The sequence below is a fragment of the Sminthopsis crassicaudata genome, chromosome 2, assembly GCF_048593235.1.
Source record: "Sminthopsis crassicaudata isolate SCR6 chromosome 2, ASM4859323v1, whole genome shotgun sequence".
Lineage (NCBI taxonomy): Eukaryota > Metazoa > Chordata > Mammalia > Dasyuromorphia > Dasyuridae > Sminthopsis > Sminthopsis crassicaudata.
In genome coordinates, this window is record NC_133618.1 from 386,037,416 (window position 1) to 386,059,916 (window position 22,501).

The 22,501-nt window shown below is 35.1% G+C and overlaps 1 protein-coding gene and 1 long non-coding RNA gene across 6 annotated transcripts in view; one reads left to right on the top strand and one right to left on the bottom strand.

Moving 5' to 3' along the window:
• The window catches only part of FAM13B (family with sequence similarity 13 member B), a 155,594-nt gene extending 137,000 nt beyond the window's left edge, over nt 1–18,594 (bottom strand). For all 5 annotated transcript variants that reach the window (XM_074291409.1, XM_074291408.1, XM_074291406.1 and 2 more), the window contains exon 1: nt 18,486–18,594. The gene's annotated coding sequence lies outside the window, so the exon portion shown is untranslated. The remainder of the gene's footprint in view (nt 1–18,485) is intronic.
• A 121-nt stretch (nt 18,595–18,715) lies between these two features.
• Nucleotides 18,716–20,132, top strand: LOC141553529 (uncharacterized). The gene is made up of 3 exons (XR_012485497.1): nt 18,716–18,816; nt 18,932–19,097; nt 19,712–20,132. It is a non-coding gene; the product is annotated as an uncharacterized LOC141553529 (long non-coding RNA).
• Nucleotides 20,133–22,501: the final 2,369 nt, after the last annotated feature.

Sequence of the window (22,501 nt, forward strand, 5' to 3'; positions counted from 1 at the left end):
TTACTATCTACTGGAGTTCTTTCCTACCTCCTGCAATATGCTCTAGGTTAATTTTTCTCTAAGAGGTGACTAAGCTGTTCCTAGGACTCAATTGACCTAAATAGTGAAGGCTCAAATTGTGCCTCCCTTGATCTAGCTTCCTAGTGGTCTCTAGCCATATTCAGATGGCTTTTGATTTATCTAAAGGCATAAAATGTCCATCTACATGAGTTGGATTTTTCAGATTTGGTGAATGTCCCAAGACTATGTAGTCATCATATCCTACTCTGCAAGAAAGGTTTTCCATGTGAAAATAAAAGGCACTACATCTACCCAAGCTTGAGTTGGAGTTGAGTGTCCTTTCTATCACATGGCTAAGTAAACCTCCTTTCATTAGCTGCTACTAATCTACAAGTGCTTCATTTTTTTTCCAACATTACACCTGAATGAACAGAATATTATTCTGAGGCAGGCCCACTCCTACCACTAATTAAAAGAAGGTTAAGAAGTATAATTCCAGGAATGATATCAAAAAAAGATGCTAGGAAGGGTTATGACTGCAGAGAAGATGAGCATATATACAGGGCGCTGTCAGAAATGACAAGGAAACCAGAGAAAGAGGACATTGTAGGCCCCTAAAAATTAATCTATTCCCCCAGTAATCTTCCCTGGGTTTGATTTGCCCAAACTCAGACCATATGTAGCAATGATAGTAAAAAGTACAGGTTTAGATTGAAGATCTTCTTAATGTCTGGTTTTTGGTTTTATTTTTTGTGTCTTCTGATGAAGGTTAAGGAATCCTTAAAAGGATGCTTTTAAATGCATAGAATAAAATACATAAGATTGTAAATAAAACCAATTATACTGAAATCAAGTTATCAAAAAAATTTTTAAACAAATTCACAACCTCCTCCCCCCAGATTCTTAACCTGATATAGAGTATGTGCTAAATAGTGAATCCCATATAACAATTACATTTAAGTAATTAAAAAAACAATATATATATATATATACATTATATATATATATATATATATATATATATATATATATATATATATATAAAATCATATTTTGCATAACTTCTAGTATGGTTTCTTATTTGTAGGAAGAGATAAGGGAAAGAACATGGAACTCAAAACTTTTAGAAACAAATGTAAAAAAATTTGTTTTGAATACTGTATGAGGATGTATTCTGATGGAAGTGGAAATCTTCAACATAAAGAAGATCCAACTCACTTCCAGTTGATCAATGATGGACAGAGGTAGCTACACCCAGAGAAGAAACACTGGGAGGGTAATGTAAATTGTTAGCACTAATATCTGTCTGCCCAGGTTGCATGTACCTTCGGATTCTAATGTTTATTGTGCAACAAGAAAATGATATTCGCACACATGTATTGTACCTAGACTATATTGTAACACATGTAAAATGTATGGTATTGCCTGTCGTCGGGGGGAGGGAATAGAGGGAGGGGGGGTAATTTGGAAAAATGAATACAAGGGATAATATTATAAAATATATATATATATATAATAAAAAAAAAAGAAAAAAGAAAAAAAAATTTGTTTTGAATGTGATTGGGGAAAAATATTAAATAAATAAAATTTAAACAACAACATGTATATGTACTGGGCCAATATAATTTTAGTAAAAAGAATTGCTCATGCCAGTGTTACATTATAGGTCATCTATGGTTTCCAAGAGAAAATTTGGACATGAGCAAAAATATGGATACAATAGCTTCAGTATATCTAGCACTTACCCTAAGAAGACAGAAGCCCTGTCATTTGGCTACATGCACAGAATTCACTTGGCAGGTTTGTTGGTAATCATCAATCAGAATTGCAAAAGGAATATGCTATATTTACAAAGTCCCTTAGTGATCTCACCAATATATCATTGGGAAATACAAAAAGAAAGGCAGAAGAGACACTCAAAAGCAGTGTCCCAATTAGAAAGGATAGCTTGGACTTTATCCCTTGGTATCCTTTGGATCTCATTGGGATTAGGAATAGAGTCAAACAAGGAGAAAGAGCTCAGAATCAGAAAGAGATGGATGGAAGTCCTGCCTCTGACACATACTACCTATGTGATTCTAGCCAGGTCAGTGCCCACATACAACTATTCAAATTATAAGTGTCATATAAGGCACTTGGACGCAATGGATGAGGGCACTGGGTCCAAAGTCAAGAGAACCTGAATTCAAATCTAGCCCCAGACACTTACTAACTGTATGACTCTGGACAAGTCACTTAAGCCTGCTTGCCTCAGTTTCCTCATTTGTAAAATGAGCTGGAGAAGGAAATGGCAAACCCCTCCAGTATCTTTACCAAGAAAACCCCAAATAAGGTCACAAAGATTACTGAACAGCAGCAACAAGAAGTAGGTACTCATTTTCATTAGTAAGAGGCATTTCCTCATTGAGCATTCTCTAAATAAATGAAATCACAGGTCTGGTGCAAAAACAAACATAAAAGAAAATATGATTAGGCCTTTGTGGACCTAATTAAGTGACTGATACTCTGTGCAGTTCTATGTAAGTTTTTCATGTTAACATGCTAATGCCAGCTTAGATGGCTTGGGGGCAGTCTTGTACAGGATATCAGAGGCCATATTGACAGATGGAGACTTCAAATGAATCTTACTACCTTTTGCACAACTTCGAGTTCTATCTCTGAAAAGTAGATGGACAGACAGCAACCCGTTGGTCTGTATTCTGATGAGAGTCAAGTTATATACCACCAGCTAAGAGATAGACATCTGTTCTGGACCTGTATATGCCATAGACCAGAAATAATAACATGGATTCAAATATCCCCTGCATCAGAAACCATGGTGATTTCCACAATGGAGATGAAGGTGAACTGTGATTCAAAGAGAATAGGGCCCCTCACACAGGAAAAGGCAGAAAGGAACATGTCATAGGTGAAAATATATCTTCTAGCTAATCCTTCATCCCCAGCTTAAATAGGGATGACTAGCAACATGACCATATGCAGAATATGGGCATTATTATACCCTTTGACCCAGCAATGTTTCTACTGGGCTTATATCCCAAAGAGATCTTAAAGGAGGGAAAGGGATCCACATGTGCAAAAATGTTTGTGGCAGCCCTTTTTGTAGTGGCAAGAAACTGGAAGCTGAGTGGATGCCCATCAGTTGGAGAATGGCTGAATAAGTTATGGCATATGAATGTTATGGAATATTATTGTTCTGTAATGACCAGCAGGATGATTTCAGAGAAGCCTGGAGAGACTTAGATGAACTAATGCTAAGTGAAGTGAGCAGAGCCAGGAGATCATTATACACGGCAACAACAAAGTTATACCACGATCAATTCTGATGGATATGGCTCTCTTCAACAATGATATGATTCAGGCCAATTCCAATAATTTTGTAATGAAGAGAGCTATCTTACCCAGAGAGAAGACTGTGGGAATTGAGTGAGGATCACAACATAGCATTTTCTCTCTTTTTTGTTGTTTGTTAGCAATTTGTTTTCTTTCTCATTTTTCCCCTTTTTGATCTGATTTTTCTTGTGCAGCAAGATAATTGTATAAATATGTAAACACATATTGGATTTAACATATATTTTTACCATGTTTAACATATATTGGATTACTTGCCATCTAGGGGAGGGAGTAAGGGAAGGGGGGAAATTGGAACACAAGGTCTTGCAAGGGTTAATGTTGAAAAATTATTCATGTGTATGTTTTGAAAATAAAAAACTTTAATAAAATATATACATAATTTTAAAAACCATATATTGGATTACTTGCCGTCCAGGGGAGGGGGTTGGAGGAAGAGAGGGAAAAATTTGAAACACAAGGTTTTGCAAGGATCAATGTCAAAAAATTATCCATGCATATGTTTTGAAAATAAAAAGCTATAATTAAAAAATAAGAATTTTTTTTAATGTGGGAATTTAAGTTGTGAGGCTGGCCAAGAAGATTGTGATCACAAAAGCATTAGGTCTGCCTCACATGAAGCCAAATGATTGTTCCAATCAATAAAAGAGTACAGTGTCCTGTTGTAAGTGATCTCATCATACAAGGTGTAAGAAAGCAATTAGTGCAACCCCAAACCTGTTAATCCATGAAAAGCATCCGTAAGGATTTTGGAGAATTAGGAAAAGAAAAAGACCCTAGCCGCAATGGAAAGCATATTCTACTGGTTCTGAATGGCATTTAATGCATATAAGAAGTTTAGGATTTGTGCCCAAAGGAAATTACTGCCCATTAGACTGCTTCCATGGAGAGCATAGGCAGCCAATAAACTTCTGGAGCTGGAGGAACAAGAGTGACATCCAAGTGATATCCATCATGTTACTCAGCATAAACAGACTTACTTTGACAGCAATTACTTAATAATTAAATTAAACTGGATTTCCTTAATGAACCTGCTATGCCAAATACTACCAGGAGAGGGAGCATTTCTACCAAAAGTTTTCACATGTCCACATCTCCTTCCAGGCTTCTACAGCAAAAATAGTATTTAAATGGTGCTTTAAAGTTTGCAAAAGGCTTTACCAACAATCAATTTGATCTTTACAACAACCCAGGTAGTATTATTATCCTTATTTTGCAGATGAAGAAACTAAGAGAAATAGAATATCATAGACTCAGCTTTCAATATAGATCTTCCTGGCTCCAAGTCCAGTGCTCTATCCATTGTGTTGCCTCGATGCCCCAAGATCTATACAATGTACATGTATACATAGTATTGTACAATATATAATACAATGATGTATTATACAATGTATAATATAATATACTATAATGTATTATACAATGTATAATACACTATACAATGTTACAATATACAAATTAGGAATCTTTGCCTCCCAAACTGACTAGTTAATGATAATGTACATAGAAACAATATCACCAAGGGCATAACTGGTCACTTACTATCAAGAGAGGGAATAGGAAAGGTGGTAGGCGAAAGGGCAGAGAATTACCACTGTCCATCCAAAAAGAGAGCAATTAGGTATGCTGCGTCCTGTGCATGTCAAAAAACAAAACTGAGATGGAGATTACACATCTTCCTTTCAGGATCTGTTCCAAACTATGACAGCTCTTCACTTATAGGTAAATTCTTCCTGATGATTATGTCACCTCCTTTATATTATTTCCATTCAGTTCAATGAATTATCTACTAGGTAGGTAGATGCTTAGGCCTATAGTAGGTGCTAAGGAAAATACAAAGTGGCAGTCTTATTAAAAGAACCCTGAACCTAGAGGCAGAAGACTTGAATCCTGAAGCTAACCATTTATTCTCTGTGTGATCTAAGACAAATCATTTTTTTTTCTTCTTTTTTTTCCCCCCCTGAGGCTGGGGTTACGTGACTTGCCCAGGGTCACACAGATAGGAAGTGTTAAGTGTCAGATCACATTTGAACTCTGGTCCTCCTGAATTCAAGGCTGGTGCTCTATCTACTGCACTACCTAGCTGCCCCTAAGACAAATCATTTAACCTCTCTGAACCTCAAAAAAAAAACAAAAAGGTTATCAATTTTCTTCTGTGTGCAAGAATTTATTAGACATTGAGAATTCAAAGGGTTGTGTGTGTGTGTGTGTGTGTGTGTGTGTGTGTGTGTGTGTGTTTGTCTTTTAAAATTCCTGATCTCAAGGAAAAACAACTTGGTAATTTTTTTTTTAATCCTAAACTTTGCTATCACAAAAAATGGAGAAAGAGCCTTTTAGAATGGGGAGAATTGCAAGCCAGAAACTATAGTTCCTTTGATACATGCTGCCTATGTGGCTCTGGGTAAGACAAATAACTCCTCTAGACAACTCTCCAAAAATACAATTTGCAAATGACCTTCCAGCTTGAATTTTTAGAGTTTCTCTATCTATGAATTATCTATTCCAATGAAATCAAAGAGTAATTCCTATACCTATTCTTTCTGCTTTATATCTCATTTGAAATTTTTTCAGTATTACAAGTGTTACATTTTTCTCATAAAATTCTTCAGAATTCTGTTAGTGATAACATGGAAATATTTATAATTTCTGTGGGTATGCTTATATTTCATGATCTTCCTAATATCATTTATTACCCTGATTAATTTTTTTTGTTGAAGATTTTCATGTTTTCCATCATATCTGCAAAAAAGAGATTTTAATCACATCTTTACCAATGCTTTTTATTTGAATTTTTCATATCTTATTGTTATCAGTAATATCTAACAAAAATTATTTTATACAGTAACAATATTATTTTAATAATTACTTTGAGCAACCAAATCATTTTGACTATTATAAATACAGAAATTAAAAATAATTTATATATGAAGAGAGGTGCAAAAAGGGGGGGAGGGGAATTCAGAGATAGCTGAATGAAAGAAAGAGAGTTGGAAAGGCAAAAATAAAAAGAAAGCACATTCCAGGAATGGCAACCAATACTGGCTTTTCCTTTGAAGCATTGAATGGCATGGTCACTTTAGGATACAGCTAGTAGCCCAGTCTTTCCAGGATGTAGAATGCTTAAGAAGAGTGATATAAAACAAGACTAGAAAGTAAGTGTGAGCTAGATTATGAGGAAGAGTTTCTATTTCATCTCAAAGATATTACCTGGTTCCCATTGATCTTTCCAATTTTTCTTCCCTTTAATTTTGGCAGCTGCATAAAGAATGGATTGCAGAGGGGAGAAACTGGAAGCAGAAAACCCAGCTGAGTCAATTATGATGGTCCAGGAAAGAGTTGAGAGTAATTTAGGTCAGAGCAATGGAAAGCACATCAGTGTGAAACATGTGATAGTAGAATCTACAGGATTTAGCCATTGATTAGAACCAAGGAGGGGAAAAGATAAGACTCGAACAACTCTGAGGTTTCTATCCTAGATGACTGAGAGGAAAATGACACCAGAGGGAAGTTAGAAATGGGAGAAATTTAAGGGAGATTTCAGTTTGGAGCACATTGAGTTTGAGGAACTAGTAAATCATAGATGAAGAGATAACCAGTTGGAAGGATAATAACTGAATAAAATAATAAAAGCTGAAGATAGAAAATAGATTAATATTATTAGCACAATTAGAAATTATTATTATTAATCATTAGAGATTACAGATTTGGGAGTCAATATGCATCTGATCCCATAGGAAAGGACCCCGTTTCCTCTTAAAGCAGTTAAACTAAATAATCTCTATGGGGGCAGCCAGGTGGCGCAGTGGATAGAGCACCAGCCCTGAAGTCAAGAGGACCTGAGTTCAAATGTGGTCTCAGACACTTAACACTTCCTGGCTATGTGACCCTGGGCAAGTCATTTAACCCCAATTGCCTTTAAAAGAATAAATAAATAAATAAATAAACAAATAAATAAATAAATAAATTATCTCTATGGCTCTTCTCAACATTAATATAATCTGTGTACTCCAGGGGTTAGGAGCTTTTACTGTCACCAGGAAAATCAGATTTACATGCCAGAAACAGAGAACAGGACAAAGGGGCTTACAATCAGATGTGAGGTTGTATGATATGGATCTATATGCTCTGCTTCTCTCCCCAGGAAAGATGGAAAATGCTTGCATACTTGAATCTAGTCAGTGAGACTTCTCTTGCCTTTTTTTCTCAAGGTTGAATCAACTGTTTCTTTAACATCTTCTCATAGATCCTATATCCCATGTTTTTAGATTCAGGGAAGAACTTGGATAACTAGCTTTGAGAGTAAGTATAATGGAAAGAGCATTAACCTAACAGTCAGGAAGGCTGGGTTTCAATACAACTCTACTCACTAATTCTGTGTGAATTTAGGCAAACCACTTCCCTTCTGTTTTCTCAACTGCACAAAATGAAGAAGAGGGGTTGGAATGTAGAGATGTCAAACACCCTGGCCACAACTGTCCCAAATGGACCTAAACAAGGTTGAAATCTAATTAGGAAAATTTAGAAATAAAAAAATAACAACATACAAGGCTCTCTGTCTAATTAGATTCCCTATAAGACTTTGGGTGATGACAAATTTCTGATAAGTACATGTATCATTTTCCCAGATAATAATGTTAACAGTACCTTTTTAGATCCTTATGATTTCTCTCTCTCTCTCTCTCTCTCTCTCTCTCTCTCTCTCTCTCTCTCTCTCTCTCTCTCTCTCTCTCTCTCTCTGTCAATATGCAACCCAGAGGGATCTTGATTTATGATTTAGTGGAATCCTTTTCTGCCCTGAGTTTGAAACCACTGAACTAAATAATTTCTGAGGACCCTTTTGATTCTAAAAATTATTCCTCAATCCTCAGGAGTCAGAGGAAAAGAATGCTAAAAGATAGAGATAAAAAAGGGAGAAGAGAATTTATACTAAAGTGTTTAAGATAGAGATCATGTCCTATACAAAGGATTATAGATTTAGAGCGGGATCAAAAGATTGAAAAAAATTTAAAATACTGGCTCCTCAACAATAAAAATATTTTGAAGTAAAATATAAATATTAAATATCTAATAGGAAAAAATCTGACCTAGAAAACAGATTGAAGAGAGATTCATGAGTCTACCTGAAAGTCAGGAACAAAAAAAAAAAAAAAAAAAAAAAAAAAAAAAAGGCTGTAGACATCATATTTCAAGAAATTATAAAGGAAAACTGCCTGGATATATTACAATCAGAGGGAAAACTAAAAATTCAAAAAATCCACCAGTCATCTCCTGAAGGAAATTTCAAAATAAAAACTTCTAGGAATATTGCAGTCAAAATCCAAAACTCTAAGGTCAAGGAGAAAATACTCCAAGTTGCCAGAAAAAAAAGGCATTCAAGTACCATGATCCCATTCTCATGATCAGACAACATTTATCAGCCACCACTCAAAAGAAACAAAGGACTTGGAATATGATATTCTAGATGGCAAACAACCTAGGATTATAATGAAGAATAAGCTAACATGGGGAAAATTGATATTTAGAGAAATAGAAAACTTTCAACCACTCCTGATGAAAAGACCAAATCTGTCTAGAAAATTGGACATTCAAACACCAGAAAAGCATAAAAAGATGTGTGCATAAATGTAAGTATATATACACATACATGTAGGGGGAAGGGTGTCCAAATGTTTGGGGGAATGGGGGTGGGGGATGTTTGTGTGTGTATATGAGAGAGAGAGAGAGAAAGAGAGAGAGAGACAGAGAGACAGAGAGAGACAGAGAGACAGAGAGACAGAGACAGAGACAGAGACAGAGACAGAAACAGAGAGAAATCATAAGGATCTAAAAAGGTACTATTAACATTATTATCTGGGGAAATGATAAATGTACTTCTCAGAAATTTGTCATCACCCAAAGTCTTATAGGGAGTCTAATTAGACAGAGAGCCTCAGTATGATTCTACTGGGTCTGGATAATCTCAAAAGAAGAATTAAATGAATACAGAAGAAAAATGCACTGGAAGGGAAGGGAAGATAGAGGAAGAATGGAGAAAATATCTCACATAAATTTGGCACACAAGTAAGAATTTGTGCAATGGAGAGGGCAATGAGGGAGGGGAGTGGTAAATACTTGGACTTCACTCTCATCTGAATTGGTTCAAGGAAGGAAGAATATACATACACATAAAATTGGGCACAGAAATTCATTTTATCCAACAGGAATGTATGAAGAAAAAGAGTTAAGAAAAAGACAGGGGGAAGAAATAAATAGGATGATGAATTAAGGGAAACAATGATCAGAAGCAAAATATATTTAAAAAAAAATAATCGGATAACTGAAAAAAAGATAAGTAGAATGGAGTAGAATGGAGCGAAATACAGTTAGCAATAAATAATAACTGTGAATGGAAATAGGATAAACTCACTCATAAAATGAAAGAAGTCTATAGAATGAATCAAAAAACAAAATCCAATAATATGTTCCTTATTAAAACACACACACACACACACACACACACACACACACACACACACACACAATTTGAAACAGAAAGAAGCAAAATTAGGAACAAGAGCAGAAAGAGTTCCAGTAAAGGAAAAAAAAAAAAAAAGGCAGGAGTGGTAATCATGATAATCTTGGACAAATAAAAGAAAAAATAGATCTCCTTAAAAGAGATAAACAGGGAAACTTTGTTTACTAAAAATACATTTTACTACATTTACATTTTACTACAATAGATAATGAATTAATAACAATTCTGAACATGTAAGTACCAACTGGTAAAAAAAAGAAAGAGAAGAAAGATAAATTACCAGTATCAAAAATGAAAAAAGTAAATTTACAACCAATGAAAATGAAATAAAAGCAATTAGTAGAAAATATTTTGTCCAACTAAATGACAATAAATGAATATTTTAAAAATGTAAATTGCCCAGATTAACAGAATGGGAATTAGATTACTAAAATAATTCTATCAAGGAACTATCACAAAGATTATACACTCTGCCAGGCTAGATTTGTACCAGGAATATAAGGTTTGTTCACTATTAGAAAAATGAATTGAACTACTTGCTGTCTAGGAAAGATGATGGGGATAAGGGAGGAAAATTTTTTTGGAATACAAGGTTTTGCAAGGGTGAATGTTGAAAATTTGTCTGTGGGGGGCAGCTAGGTGGCGCAGTGGATAGAGCACCAGCCCTGAATTCAGGAGGACCTGAGTTCAAATGTGATCTGACACTTAACACTTCCTAGCTGTGTGACCCTGGGCAAGTCACTTAACCCCAGCCTCAAAAAAAAAATAAATAAATAAATAAATAAAAAGAAAGAAAAGAAAAAAAAATTATCTATGTATATGTTTTGAAAATAAAAGCTTTAATTTAAAAAAAAAAGATGATAAGCATAAGTAACCATAACTATAATGAAAATAGCAAAATCATGTTATTTCAGTGGATTCAGAAAAAAAGCTTTTGACAAGATACAACACAATGCAACAAAATGTGAAATATACCTATTAAAAATACTAGAAAGCACAGGAATAAATGGAACTCTTATTAAAATGATTAGTAGTATTTATCTAAAACCCAAAGCAAGTTTTATCTCTAATGGAAATAAGTTAGAAGCTTTCCCAGTAAGATCAGGGGTGAAGCAAGGATCTCTTATCAATATAACTATCCAAAATTGTACTAGAAATTTGTAATATTTTTTGCAGTAATAAGATAAAAAGATAATGAAGGATTAAGTATAGGAAATAAGGAAACAACACTATCACTGCCAATGAAAATGATATTTTAGAGAATCCTAAAAAGTCAATTAAAAAGACTAATTAAAATCATTAACAACTTCAGCAAAATTGTACAATATAAAATAAATCTATACAAATCATCAGCATTCCTGTATATTATCAACAAAACTAGTAAGAAAAAGAGAAATTCCATTTAAAATAACTACAAACAGTATAAAATACTTGGAAGTCTACCTGCCAAGAACACAGGAACCCATATAAACACAATTACAAACACTTTTCACACAAATAAAGATAGATCTAAATAACTGAAAAAAAATCTAATATTCAGAAGTAGGCCAAATATAATAATCACATCAGTATAATAACAATCAATATTATCACAGTCTACCTAAATTGATTTATTTATTCAGTGTCATACTAATCATATTACAAAAGAATTACTTTCTAGAACTAGAAAAAACCATAACAAAATTCACCTAAAGGAACAAAAGGACAGAAATATCAGAGGAATCAGTCGAAAAAGTGGAAAGGATGGAATAGCAGAACAAATCTCAAACTGTCTGGTAAAGTTGTAATTATCAAAATAATTCTGGACAATATAAGAACAGAGGAATTAATCAGTGGAACAGATTAGTTACATAAAAGACAAAATCAAATGACTATAGTAACCTAGTGTTTGATAAACCTAACAATCCTAGCCATTGGGTCACTATTAGATAAAAACTTTTGGGAAAACCAGAAAGTATTCTAGCAGAATCTAGCATAGATCAACATTTCATACCATATACCAAGAGAAGCTCAAAATGGGCATATGATTTAGACAAAGGGTGACATCATAGGCATATGAAAAACATGAAAAATAAAGAAACTGGGGAAGAACTCTTTGAAGCAAGTGTCTATGAAGGGAACTGGGTCAGATTTATAGAAATAAGAGCCATCCCCATTTGAGAAAGGATATGAATACATAATTTTCAAAGAAAAAAATCTAACAGCCATAAAGAGGGAAATGCCCTAAATCACCATTAAAGAAATGCAAATTAAAAAACAAAATTTTAAAACCCATTGTCTAAAATGACGAAGAAGGGGGAAATGACAAATATTCAGGGAGATATGAGAAAATAAGCCCATGAATTTACTGAAGAACTGTGAACTTGGAAAACTGTTAGGAAATATGCCCCAAAAGTTATTAAATTGTGCATACTCTTTGACCCAGTGATAATACTATGTCTATTCTCCAAAGAAATCAAAGAAAGAGAAAAAGGAGACATATGTATAAGAATATTCATAGCCATTTTAATAGCAAAGAATTGGAAACTCAGGAATGACTAAACAAGTTATAATATATGAATGTGATCCAATACTATTGTGCTATAAGAAATGTTGAAGGGGCCCTAGCTTCTGGGATAAGAACTCACTATTTGACAAAAATTGCTAGGAAAATTGTAAAATAATATGGCTGAAACTAGGCATAGGCCAACATCTAACACTCTATACCAAGATAAGGTGGAAATGGGTTTATGATTTAGATATAAAGAGTGATACTATAAGCAAATTAGAAAAACAAAGTCTACCTCTCAGATTTGCGGAGAAGGAAGGAAATTGTGGCTAAAGAAGAACTTGAGTATGTTATGAAATGCAAAATGGATAAATTTTGATTATGTTAAGTTAGAAAGGCTTTGTACGAACAAAATTATTGCAGACAAAATTAGAGGGGAAGCAGACAACTGGGACAATTTTTCTTACATCCAAGGGTTCTGATAAAGAATTCATTTCTAAAATATATAGAGAATTGACTCAAATATAAGAATACAAGCCATTCTCCAACTGATAAATGGTGGAAGGATATGAACAGACAATTTTCATATAAGAAAATTAAAACCATTTCTAGTCATTTGAAAAAATGCTCTAAAACACTATTGATCAGAGAAATGCAAATTAAGACAACTTTGAGGTACCACTATATACCTCTCAAATCGAATAAGATGATAGGAAAAGATAATGATAAATGTTGGAGTGCATGTGGGAAAACTGGCATACTAATACATTGTTGATGAAGTTGTGAACTGATCTGACCATTCTGAAGAGCAATATGGAACTATGTCCAAAGGGCTATGAAACTGTGCATACCCTTTGATCCAGCAGTGCCTCTACTGGATCTGTGTCCCAAAGAGATCATAAAGGAGGTAAAGGGACCCACATGTGCAAAAATTTTTGTGGCAGCCCTTCTGAACTGGCAAAGAACTAGAAACTGAGTGGATGCCCATAAGTTGGGGAATGGTTGAATAAGTTGTTTATGAATGTTATAGGATATTTTTGTCCTATAAGAAAGAATAAGCAGGATGATTTTAGAGAGGTTTGCAAAGACTTATATAAACTGATACTAAGTGAAGTGAGTAAAATCAAGAGAACACTATACACAGCAACACCAAGATTACAGTATGATGGACTTGGTTCTTTTCAATAATGAGGTAATTCAGGCCATTCCAACAGACTTGTGAGGAAGAGAGTCATCTACACCCAGAGAGAAGATTATGTGGACTGAATATGAACAACAACATAGTATTTTCACCATTTTTGTAATTGTTTGCTTGCTTTTTGTTTTCTTTCTCATTTTTCCTTTTTGAGCTGATTTTCTTATGCATCATGATAATTGTGGAAATATGTATAGAAGAACTGCATATGTTTAAATATATTGTATTACTTGCTTTCTAAGGGGATGGGAGAGAGAAAAACTTGGAACACAAGGTTTTGTAAAGGTGAATGTTAAAAATTATGCATACATTTTGAAAATAAAGAGCTAAAAAAATTAATGACTAAAAAAAGTAAAAAAAAATGTTGAAGGGGATTATTTTAGAAAAACCTAAGAAGACTTATCTGACTGATACAAAGTAAAGTGAGCAGAAACAGAACAATTTATATAGTTATAGCAATATTGTAAAAACAATAAACTTTGAAAGACTTAATAACAAATTAGGAGAACAAAGAACAGTATACTTATCAGATCTTTGGAAAAGGGAGGAATTTATGGCCAAAGAAAAACTAGAGAACACTATGAAATGCAAAATATTCAACTTTGAATACATTAAATTAAAAAGATTTTGTATAAACAAAATCAACACAAACAAGACTAAAAGGGAAACACTAGAAAAAATTTTATAGTGTTTCTGATAAAGGCCTCATTTCTTTTTTTTTTTAATTTTCAATAATAGCTTTTTATTTTCAAAATACATGCAAAGATAGTTTTCAATATTCACCCTTGCAAAACCTTGTGTTCAATTTTTTCTCCCTCCCTTACCCCAACTCTGTTCCCCTAGACAGCAAGTAATTCAATATAGAACTTGTGCAATTCTTTGCTGCACAAGAAAAATAATATCAAAATGCGAAAATAAGAAAAAAACAAGCAAACAAACAACAACAACAAAGGTGAAAATACTATGTTGTAATCCATATTTAGTCCTCGTAGTCCTCTTCTGAACACAGATGTCTCTCTCCATCACAAGTGTATTGGAATTGCCTTAAATCACTTCATTGTAGAAAAGAGTCAAGTCCATCACAGTTGATCATCACATAATCTTGTTGTGTAAAATTTTCTCTTGGTTCTACTTACTTCACTTAGCATCAGTTCATTTAAGTCTCTCCAGGCCTTTCTGAAATCATCCTGCTGATCATTTCTTTTATAACAATAATATTCCATCACATTTATATACCATACCTTATTAAGCCATTCCCCAGTTGATGGACATCCTCAGTTTCCAGTTCTTTGCCATTACAAAAAAGACTACCATAAACACTTTTGCCCATAGGAGTTAAAGATCTCATTTCTAAAATATATAAAGAACTGTGTCAAATTTATAAGAGTATAAGTTATTCCCCAAATGATAAATGGTCAAAGGATATGAACAATTTTCAGATGAAAAATTAATTCTATCTATAGTTATATGAAAAAATGCTCTAAATCATTATTGATTAGAGAAATGCAAATTAAAACAAGAGGTATCACTTCATCTCTCAAATTGGCTAATATGATAGGAAAAGATAATAATAAATGTTGGTATTTAACATGTATGGGACTACCTGCCATCTAGGGGAAGGGGTGGAGGGAAGGAGGGGAAAAGTTGGAACAGAAGTTTTTGCAAGGGTCAATGTTGAAAAATTACCCATGCATATATTTTGTCAATAAAAAGCTATAATAAAAAAATGAAAAAATAATAACTGTTAGAAGGGATGTGGGAAAACTGGGACAGTATGCATGTTGGTGGAGTTGTGAAATAATCCAACCATTCTGGACAGCAATTTGGAACTATGCCCAAGGGACTATAAAACTATGCATAATCTTTGATCCAACAATGTCACCTTTGGGTCTGTATTCCCAAAAAAAATCATAAAGGAAAGAAAAGGATTCGTATTGCAAAAATGTTTGTAGCAGCTTTTTTTTTTTTGTGGTGGCAAAGAATTGGAAATTGAGTAGATGCCCATCAATTGGGGAATGGCTGAATAAGTTATAGTATGTGAAAGTAATATAATATTATAGTTCTATTAAAAAGAAGATGAACAAGCTGATTTTAGAAAGGCCTGGAAAGATTTACATGAACTGATGATGAGTAAAAAAAAGCAGAAGAAGGACTACATTGTACACAGAATCAGCAAGATTGTGTGATGATCAACCATGAAAGATTTGGTTCTTCTCAGTGGCTCAGTGATCCAAGGCAATTTCAATAAAGTTTGGATGGAGATTGCCATCTGCATCTAGAAAGAGAACTATGGAGACTAAATGTAAATCAACATTGTTGTATTCACTTTATTTTTATTTTTGTCTGCTTTTTTTTTCTCATGTTTTTTTTTTCATTTTGTTTTGCTTTTTCTTTCCCAACATAATTCATAAGGAAATGTGTTTTTTTAAATGTACATGTACAACCAAAAAAAATTTTTAATTAAAAAAAGAAAGACTTACTAACCCTGATCAGCACAATAGCAAATCACAATTCCAAAGAATTAATCATGAAATATACTCTCCATCTCCACAACAGACAATGGAAGGACCTAGAGTACAGAATGAAACATATTTTTTTCTATTTGATTTATTTCTTTCTTTGAAATATGGCTAAGATGGAATTTTGTTTTGCATGTCTATACATTTTAGTAATAGGATTTATTTATCTTGTCTTCCCAGTGGGAAGTAGAGGATGGAAAGTGAGAATTTGAAACTGTAAATAAAATTAATTGAATTTAAAAAATAAAGTTGGAAGGATCCTTAGTGTCAAAGGCAATCTCTTTGTTTACAGATGAAGAAATATGATCCAAGGATGTTGTGACTTACCTTTGGTTACACAAGTAGTAAATAACAAAGGGAAGTCCTCTTATTCCAAATCAAGTGCTGTGGACACTGCAACATATTGTTTATGTCCCACCACTATCTTTCTTTCAGCATCAGAGTAGATGCACGTAGTAGAATCTCAATAAATTGTTGTTTGTTAGAGTGAATTTGGAGGATAAAGGACATTTAAGAATTTGGGGGGAGTGAAATTGGAGAAAATGGATTCATATAAGCAAGTCTTTCCTTCTAGAGCTAGCTAGAAAATCTCTAAACCTAAAATAGCTTTTTTTTTTTTTTTTTTTTTTTTTTTTTTTTTTTGGTGAAGGACTCTCTCTCCAAAGGAAAAAATTCTGTCAAGGTCAACTACACAAGTGAAGGAGAGAATTGGGGTGTTGTATTGAGTAGGTCCTTAGGACAAACCATTTCCCTTCTAGGATACAGTCCCACCCCTAAGTATTGGAGGAAGCAAAGATTGATTTTCACTGATCACTTTCCCTGGTATATAAGAAGGTCTTAATGAATACTTGTTGACTAAGTAACTGTTCTGTTCCTCATACTCTCTGTCACCACACAAAATACCTAGAAGACAGCAATGAGTTATCCAGGGGATTATCTGAACAGGAGATTGTTGATGAGTACTTTTCCACCCAGATGGCAAATAGCTACCAAACTTAACATATTCAATACCAAACTCAACATTTTTTTTCCTCCTCCCAAGATCAGGTCTTCCTCCCCATGAAATTTTGAGTCTTTTTTTTTTCTCCTCTCTCACCCTTGCCCCCCCTATTCAATCAGTCAAACCACTAAAAGAAGTCACATATTCCCTTCATTTCTATCCTTCTTACTACCATTGAGTCCAAGTCAGGGATTTTCCCTTCTCACGTTTTCCTAGATCACTTTATCTGGAGCTCCCCTTTATCTCTATCACATTCTACCTTGTTGGAGTGAACCAAAAGTTTTAGTAGTTCTAAGCTTTATTAACTTTGGGAGTATATGATTCCAAGTTTATAAAAAATACATATCATTTGAAAGTTTCATTTTTTCCATTTTTTTCACATATTCAGATTGTGAATTTTGAGTAATAAAATTTTAATTTTAATGAGACAGGGTAACCTGTCATTATACATTGTGTGTGCCATAGTTTCCAGATACACTTTTTGGTGGAGGAGATCCTTTTTCTAAGCCACCTGATTATCTCTCCATAAGTCATTTTTCCTGTAGGGTCATGTTATAACTATTGTATCTGCATCAAAACCTCAGTGTTTAGTTGATCTTAAAGCTAGGATTACAAATTACCAATCTTTTAATCACTGAGTAGCAGCTGATGAATACTTTTTATAAATTTTGAAAGTCAACTAGAGTAATATATAGCACAAAACTCCGGTTATGTTAATTCAAATAAGCAACAACATCTATAGTTTTTAAACATAGATAATTATTTTTGTAAGTTTGTTGCTTTTATAACATCTTTAAAACTTCTTGAATTTTACTGTTTCACATTCTTATTGCAGTTCCCCCATTAGATTATAAACTCCTTGGAGGACAGACTGTGTTGTTTTTTTAATTTGTGAATATCTCAGCACCTCGAATAGTACCTGGCACAAGACATAATAAAAAAGTATCAAATTTGAGTTGATTACAAGGAAGCTGAACTCTTTTCTAATAAACAAATAACTGAGCTATCTTCTTCAGTGCAGAGATTGCTGATTTGCCCAAAACTTTAGGCTAGGGAGAGGGAGTCTCGCCTGGCTGTTGTGACATCTCCACCGTTCCCCTTTGCGAGGGTGGGCAAGTTTAGGGTGGGAATAAAGAGAGGGAATACTAGAGGCACCTCTGTTCAGTGTCACAGCTTCTTTATCTAGTTAACAGAGATGTGTTAAAAAGCCAAGTCTCCCTCCTTCTCCGCTCCCCTCCTTCCCCGCTCCCCTCCTTCCCCACTCCCAAAATACCCCAGTTAGCAACACTTTGGTGTGACCGCAAGACACTCACAGTTACTGTCTAAGCAGCACCTGCTGTGCTCAGCCCGCACCCCTGCGGAAGGAGTCAGAGGCGAGGGAGAGGTATTTGGACGAGCTTTTGCGCATTTGGGCTTACCTTCAGATAGGAAGGTCCAAGTGATTTCAACTTTTGGAGCCAGGAGCTCACACAGTGTGACTGGAGACGGGGTCTGTGGAACCTTTCGCTGCTGCCTATATCCTCCAGTGTTTCTCTTGGGCAAAATCCCGGGGCCTCTTAGAATCTTACTCATAGAATATAGAATCATAAAATAATAGAATATCTGAAAGGATCTTAGAGCTAGTGACCAACTGTCTGATCTCCACCCTCATAGTTTTGACTTCAGTCAGTCAGTGTCTGCTCGAATATCACCTGGGAGGACTCGGTACTCTCACGAAAAAATCTGGCCTATTGTTGGACAGCACTAAATGTAATCTTTCTAACACTGGGCGAAAATCTCCTTTTCTTCAGCTTCCACCCATTAGTCTGTCTTCTGGAACTACATAGATTAATTTTGATTGATTCTTTCTTTTTCTATCTTCCAGTGGGACAGGAGTTCAGACCCAAGGTCAGAGGAACTAAGAAGAGGCAGCAGCATCTCAAGTATATGTTGACTGCTTTCATTCTCATGCTCCCCTCCCCGACTCCATTTCTTTTCCACACTTACCTAGAAAGGAAGATCCTTACTCACTCTTTACCAGATAATTTATGGTAAGGAACGTGACATATACAGTAGATGAGAACTAAATGCAAATTCTTAAACAGGAATCCATCCCTACAGTTTTCATAGCTTTGATAGTGTTCCTGTGCCTTGTCTAGGCACTATCTGTCGTGGTGCTGAAGCACTCCCCACTTCCCTAGGCCCAAACTGGCTGTGTTCTCCCCCAATCTGATTCTACGCCCAAAGGCTAGACCCTCTTCCCATCTCATCTTTAGACTCCATACTTTCTTGCCTCCCTTCTTCTTCAGGGTATCTTGCTGATATAGGAGCCACTTGAGATACCCATACAAGCACAATATTAGCACAGTTAAATTTAATATATTGGATGAAACTCATTGTCAAGATCTGTTTCTAATAGTAGCCCCAAGAAATCTGGTTTACTTTCCTGAAGTAGACTACCACAAAAAGAGTATCATCTTTACTAGCCAACATTTATCAAAGGATTGCTATATGAAACATCCTTTGACGGAATTCACTCAACTCAGAGGAAAAAAGATCTGTGTTTCTGGCAACTGTCCATAGCACTTTCTTCATACTTCTCTGGTTTACATATAGTCTGTCTTATACATTATAGTTAATACTATGCTTTTCCAATCTCTCATAGTATAAGTCTTATTAGAGTAGGAGCTCATCCTTGGATCCCTGCCTTCATATTAGCTGCCATTGCACATAATGGGTGCTCAGTAAATGTGTATTGAAGAAGGAAGAATGTCATGAAGAAAAGAGAAGGAACGAAAGAAGGGATAAAGGGAGGAAGGAAGAGAGAAAAGAATTATACAAAGCCATAGCAGATCTATACAGAAAAAATAAGCACAAACAGTAAGTGAATTTCTGAGTGTTCAGAAAAGAAAGAGATCATGAGAAATCAACTTTCTTCATTAGGCATTTTTGCTTGTCATTCATAAAGTAATAATAATGATCGATTTGTTACCACCAGTAATGTCTCCTGGATAAAAAAAAAAGTTTTGTAAATTAATTGCCTGCTTTGCAAAGTAAATCTTAGAATCATAGATTGTTAGGATTGGAAAGGATCTTCTAGATCATCTAGTCTGATTCAGGGATTTTTGCACATGAGAAAACCAAAGTCTAGGAAAGCTGGTTGCTCTGCCCTTCCAGGTCATATATCTGGTGAAACCAGCATATGAACCCACTCTTCTAACTCCCATCTCAGGGCTCATTCCACTAGGCATCTTCATCTTGGAAAAACTGCTCCCCCAAAAGATGCAGAAAAAGTCTGGGGTTTACCCTTGAATTAATAACATCTGTTGTTTTCTCCATGGTTCCCTGGACAATTGATTAATCAAGAAACATTTTTTAAAACACCTCCTTTGCTCCAGGAGCCAGAGATACCAACATAAAAATGAAACAGTTTGTCCTCAAGAAGCTTCCATTAAACATTGACTAGGGTGCCTACTTTACACAAGGCAGATTTCTGGGAATGGATGGGATGGATTGTGCTCAAACGAATATTCCAAAAAATCATAGGCTTTTACAAATTTAAAGAACCTCAGGGATAGGATCCAATCTTCTCACCCGCCCAGCCCCTGCCACCTCTTTTATACTTGAGGAAATGAATCTGTGGAGAGGAAATGACCCACAAATGTAGGGTAGATTGTGGTATAATCCATGGTAGATCCAGGTTTCCAGCCCAGTTCAGTGGTTATTTATGAAACTGAATTGAAATGAAGGCAGTATGATACTATAGATCTACATAGAAAATCAGGAGGAGAATGCCTAAGAGAATCTGCCTAGAGAGACCATTTTATTTTTTATTTATTTTTAATAATAGTTTTTATTTACCAGATATATGCATGGGTAATTTTATAACATTGACAATTGCCAAACCTTTTGTTCTAATTTTTCCCCTTCTTCCCTCCCTCCAGATGGCAGGTTGACCAATACATGTTACATATATTAAAGTATAAATTAAATACAATATATGTATATACATGTCCAAACAGTTGTTTTTCTGTTCAAAAAGAATCGGACTTTGAAATAGTGTACAATTAGCCTGTGAAAGAAATCCAAAATGCAGGCAGACAAAAACAGAGAGAATGGGAATTCTATGTAGTGGTCCATATTCATCTCCAGAGTTCTTTCACTGGGCGTAACTGGTTCAGTTCATTACTGCCCTATTGGAACTGATTTGGTTTATCTCATTGTTGAAAATGGCCACATCCATCAGAATTGATCATCACATAGTATTGTTGTTGAAGTATGCAACAATCTTAGGGAGGCCATTTTAATATCTGACCCAGTCCAGAACCCCAGTGAGAATTAGAAGTCATTCTAGGAGTTGAAATCTAGGAGTTGAAAATTAGACACCCAAAAGAACCTCCAGACAGAGCCAAGTGACTACGGCTGAAGCTGATCTCCCTCCCTGGGGACCTTGAGTTTGTCTGATTGTGGAGAGGGGGAAGGAAGAATGTCCTGTCCAGAGACAGTGGGGAGGCTACATGGACCCTAGGGGGCCCTTCCTAGACAGCAGAAGGAATGTGTGAACCCTGTCCTCCCAGCAGGAACTGGGGGCTGGGAGAAGAGGCTGAGTCCATTAGGAACATTTAGCATTCATGACATTCTTACCCACCTGATGAGCCTGGCTCCAGCAGCCCTCCCTGGGTCCCTGGGTGCTAAGTACTCTCCAAGCCTTACTAATAAATTTGGAGCCAAGAGGGAGATGTGGCCCTTTGGGAGCCTGAGGCAGTCTACATTGGAAGAAGCATTGGAAAGAGGAAGGAAGGGAATAAGCATTTATTAAAAGCCTACTAATAGGCATTGTACCCAGTGCTTTTATAAATATTATATATTTTATATAGTATACATAGTATACAATATATATAGAAAGAGGATGTTTATTTATATACTATGTATACATAGCTTTATGTAGTATATATATATGTATATACATGCAGATGTATATACTTTTTATGAATATTACCTCATTTGATTTGAAACCTCAGGACCTGGCTGAAGGAGCTTTGAATGTCTAAAACAATTGTTAGATATTTTATAGTTCTCAAAATACTCTTTCATATACTATTCCATTTGTGCTTCATAAAAAAATCCTTGATGCACACACAATTATTCTCATTTTTAAAGGAGTAAACTGAGACTCTGAGAACTTAAGAGATCCCACAATCACACAATGAGCACCTTTGGGACTCTGAGAGAGCAGAGTGAATTCCTCAGAACGGGTCTAGAACCCAAGTCTCCTGACTCCCAGGAGACTGTTATAGTAGGTCAGAAGATGATGAGTCAGGACCTCAGCTTCCAGTTCCTCCTCCTCCCTGACTCACCCAGAATCCTCTAGTCACCTCCAGCATTCCCTCCCCCACCCTGTGCCCTAGATTCTGTCACCAATAGGTGATAACCTCCTTTCTTCTTCAAATTTTAT